Genomic DNA, 5,114 nt, shown 5'->3' with positions numbered 1-5,114 from the left:
TGCTTAGTGGCAGGCTTGAAGTAGAAAGTAAAAGAGGGATATAATTCTAAAGTTGGAAAATAATTACAATGTTATCTCATCATAATTAAAGATCTAGGGAAAATGCCAGGCCTACTTGTGGAAGCATGAGGGAGGCCACGAATTCCGTTTCGAGGCATCTTCGAGCTCTCTGAGTAGACACTATGAGCAAAGCTCACACCGCCCCCCCCAGTTGAAAAAATTTATGGACAAGAAGTTATCATTGAAATTAGATGGTGGCAGCCATGTCCAAGGAATATTGCAAGGATCCGATCCCTTTATGAATCTCCTGATAGATAAATGTGTGGATATAGCAACTAGGGGACAACAGGACAATACTGGAATGGTGGTATCATGAGGAAATAGTATCATCATACTACAAGGCTTGGCAGGAGTATGAACAATTTCTGTGTTCACCAGAAAAATCAACTGCCTCTACGTGCCCCTCTCCACAGCACCTATTTTACTAAATGTAAAAATTGGGTTGTGTACATTTTCATATTAAAATTTTTTGTTAAATAAGCTTTTGTAATAGTAAGAAAAAAAAGACCAACGATACTCATACAGTCCATCTAATTCCAATCAGCAATCAGTTCTTTCATTCCACACAAAAATTAGAAGCTGCTTAATGTGAGAAGTTGAAATGACCCATTGTGCCACTGGAGAGCTACTTAATAGAATAATTGGGAATGAAATTACAGAAGCTTCTTGAGGAAAAAGCTCAGAAAAGAATAAACTTATAATGGGAAATAATCAGTGTAATTGAAGAAAACCATGAAAGGATGTGTTAATAGATGCAATAAGACAGTGTCTTTCATTACTGTAATCGATGAGGGGTTCCACACTTCAGCAGGCAAAGACTCAGGAACCATGGAAGAAATGCAATGCGTATATTTTTTCCACAAAGTATTAATCTCCCATCCTGGCAACTGAGCCGTTCGTGGAAATACATAAAGCTGTGTCCTATTCTCCATCACAGCCCCCAATGAGGACACAGGTATGAGCCTCACTCTCTCCAACCACCCACCCTGCCACAGTGAACAAGGAAGACCCTGCGAAGAAGGTTCTGACCCAAACCATGGCCCAAAGGAATGGACACTGGTCTCTGAGTTGGATGATTCAGACCCTGGTTCTGCCACTTGACTCTAGCAAACCATTTCACCTTTCTTAACCTGTTTCTTCACCTTTAGAATGTTGGTAAGTTAGAGTGATAACATGATCAAATGAAATAATGTAAATTTAAAAAGTTTATGGAATGAAAATTATAATCCAATCTATGGTATTATTATTACTCATTGGGGTCCTTTTACTATGAGCAGTCACTCCAACTTGGTCCCACGTTGGGTACAAAGGGGCATTTGGAGCTCTAGACTTGGGTGCACTGAGAGCCATGGCAAGGTTCCACCCACAAACGGATTTGCTAGGGTCCCCAGTGAGTGGGAGAAAAGCACCTGTGGCCCAGAACTTGGTCTCCTCCCTTAGTTCCATCTGGTTGCCATGGAACCCCCTAGTCATACTTTCAAGGATACATTTGACCTACCATTTTGAGTGCAAGAGAGGCAGAAAAATTGGCTTTAATATAGTCAGAATTAAATACTTCCATTCATTGCTTTTACAGAGTTTTTCTGCCATTTAATAAAGAAGAAGGCAAACTGTAATAATTTTCCCCAAATGTCAGTGAATGAGAAAACATAGGTAATTTCTCCTGTCTCAGAATGGCTTGATCTTGCTTGATAAAATACCATCTCTCCTGAGTAAGAAGTTACTGTTTTCCCAGAGGATGTGGCAGAAAATTCAGAAATGCCAGCTGAAATGACAGTTCACTTTACAGAGGGCCTGAGACTAAAAAGGAATCATTACTTGGGTCCTCCTTCCACATCAGTCATTAAAGACCAGGAGGGATCTAAGACCCAGAAGTTATCGATGAAACTGAAGTAGCGTGTTCAGCAAACCATGTTAGCAATTCCAAGGGTTCTATGAAACTGAGAACGTACGCTTCAAGGACAGTGAATGTGTTAACAACACAATGATAGCTCACATTTACTGTGAAAGGAGAGTTTGGTGGAGGATAAATGTGAGCTATCATTGTGTTGTTAACACATTCACTGTCCTTGACTGAGCACTTACACTGTTGGCTACACACCACACTAAGCTCCTTCCTGGCATCAGCTCACTGAATCCTCACAAAAATCTTGTAAAGTTAAGTGCCACTACTGCTTCCATTCTACAAAGGAGGAACCAGAGGTTTAGGGAGTTAAGTAAACAGCATAAGCCCATAAAGAGATTAAGGAACAAAGCCACCGTACTGGTATGTGTAGGTATAATAAGAATCCCAAGGTCCAAGCTCCCTGTGCATAAATTCAGGTTGAACACCATCAGTACCTCAAAATTCTTCCATTTAACCCTTTCTACACACACAGACCCTCCAAAGATTCCTCCCACCCCCAAATATTCCTGAAGGTCTTAAAGGATGCCTCTCCTGTGCCCATCCACGGACCAGCTTGTCAGCCACAGTCAGTACCTGGCATCTTCATGGTCCTTTCTCTCTCTTCCAGTTCACGCCATCAATGCCCTTGCTGATGCAGCCACTAGGGGAAGCCTCAATGCTCACACAGCTGATGGACATCTTGGACCATCCTTGATCATGTGTCCCTGTGGTCCCGGAACTGCCAATTTTGAAAATGCCAGAGCAGTCCTGGGCGCCATGGAGAAGTAGCAACTGTGGCTCTCAACCTTTCACAGCGATGCCCATTGTCACCTGGATCCTGAAGCAGCTCATCCAGTGTCTGTTTCTCCCGTTCCTCATGAGAGTTCAAAATTTGGTCTTCCTTTCCTAGTTTTTCCCAGGGCCCATCCCTTTGCCTCAGGCACAAAAGCAAATAACAGGGCATACTATCAAAGTCAATTTATGCTAGGGTGTTCTGCAGAATACCTTTCATAATTCAAACTCCTATAATTCAAGGATAACTTTTTCATAAGACTGCCAAAGAACACTATCACGTAGTTGTGTTTATCAGCTACCACAGCAATAGCATAAATAGTTTCCAATTCACTCAGTCCACCAGCTTTAAATATATGTGATTATTGATTTTTGGAGGAGGTTGACACTATTTCAACTTTTGTTCCAGAAATGAGACTTTGTAAGCATATCTGTATCATATTACTTCATATTTATATAATCCAAATTCATATAAGGCTATGTTAATATATGGACACTTCAACCCTTCCCAACCCCACGCCCCCCCCCCGCCTTTCCCAAACAAGAAGAAATCTTAACTTGAGAGTTAAATGCCAAGTCTTTCCTCTGGTGTGTGGAATGTGGGTAGTGAAATGATTCTCAGAGAAATAAAAACAGATTACCCACCCCAGAGGCCCAAATGTAGCATGGAGGGGCATATGCAGGGACCGCTCCTTTGAGGAAGGTTTCACTGTGCATGAACAACACAGGGATAGAAAAGAGGAAGTGAATGAGGGACTATCACAGTGGTGAAAGGAGAGTTTGGTGGAGGATAAAATCGGGATTTTTTTGCTATATACTTGAGCAGGGATGCATAATCAAGAGACAGAAGAGCCATGCATTTTGGTTTCAGGGAAGTTTTCAAAGACTAAAGACAAAATAGGAAAAGAACATTTTATATTTTTATAAGCCACTTCCAGAAACAGAGTTCTTAGGAATGCTGTGGCAGAGCATACTAGAAAGATTGAGAACAATAAAGATGTCTAAAGAAGATGCTTTTTAAGCTTTGTTGGCACTAAGAATGTCCTCTCCTGTTGGCTTTTTTTTTTTTTTTTCAAGAGACGAGTACAGATGAATTACTGTCAGTTATGCTTTTCTGCCACAATGCTATTTTTTTAAAAGCAACACTGCTCAGAGACTGGGCCATAACGGAGTCCCAATTGTATTCAGGTTAATATAAAGTTATAAAGAACTCCCTCTCTTTTCAGGAAAAATCAATGGCCTTCAGGCATTATCACACGTATAAATAGATACCAGGTAAGTTCACCAACCTCTGAATCTTAGTTTGGTCTTAACTGGGACATATGCCCCAAATGTTGAGTGCTATCTAGAATCAGAGCTATCCTCTTTCACACCAATGGGTGTGTTTAAGATACTTAGACCCATTCAAATACTCTGGATTTTCCCCAGCAAATGCTGGCAAGAGATTTGTGCTTTCTGGGTAGTTTTAGATATGTATATCTTCATATCCTTTTTTTCTTTTATTCTCTTTAGGTCACAGTCAAATTTTATAGATCTTAATCCACTCTACTGATAAATCCATCCCATCCTTCCCATTCAAAATAGGACAAAAATGGGGCACCTGGGTGGCTCAGTCAGTCCAACTCTTGGTTTCAGCTCAGGTCAGGATCTCAGGGTCTTGGGATCAAGTTCTGCGTCAGGCTCCACACTCAGCACAGAGTCTGCTTGAGATGCTCTCTCTCCCTCTCCCTTTGTCCCTCCCCGCCAAACTGCTGTCTCCCTCTCTCTGTCTCTCAAATTTTATTTATTTATTTGACACAAGCAGGCAGAGTGGCGGGCAGAGGCAGAGGGAGAAGCAGGCTCCCTGCTCCGCGGGGCAGGGAGCCCAACATGGAGCTCGATCCCAGGACCCTGGGAGCATGACCTGAACCGAAGGCAGACGCTTAACTGACTGAGCCACCCAGGCGCCCCTCAAATAAATAAATCTTTTAAAAAATAAATAAAATAGAATAGGATAAAAATGATCTCATATTGATTTTTATTGACTCATCTCATATTCACTATTGACTAAAAATCATCTCCTATAAGTTAACTATGCTGAGTAACCAAACACCCCAGAACCCAATGGTTTAAAACAACTGCCATTTATTTAGCTCATGATCTGGGGAGTTGGCTGGTTGTTCTGATTGGGGCTAGTTCAGTCAATTCCTGCTGGACTTTTGCGTGCATCTGGAGTCAGGGGGCAGACAGCTGGTGGCTCGATGATCTAAGGTGGTCTCACTCATATGTTTGGCAGGTGGCAGGCTAGAATGACATGTCTCTCATCATCCAGCAAGATTGCCTGGGTTCCTTCACATAGTGGGTCACAGGGTCCCAAGATAAACAAAAGCAGAAGCCA

General features: G+C 41.9%; 1 pseudogene; it reads left to right on the top strand.

Annotated features, from left to right (window-relative positions):
- The first annotated feature begins 208 nt into the window (after positions 1-208).
- LOC110572684 lies at positions 209-418 on the top strand (annotated as a pseudogene).
- The last annotated feature ends 4,696 nt before the right edge of the window (positions 419-5,114 follow it).

Source organism: Neomonachus schauinslandi, chromosome X (assembly GCF_002201575.2).
Source record: "Neomonachus schauinslandi chromosome X, ASM220157v2, whole genome shotgun sequence".
Lineage (NCBI taxonomy): Eukaryota > Metazoa > Chordata > Mammalia > Carnivora > Phocidae > Neomonachus > Neomonachus schauinslandi.
The sequence above is the reverse complement of the archived record's forward strand: the minus strand, read 5'-3'. Positions and strand labels throughout refer to the sequence as shown.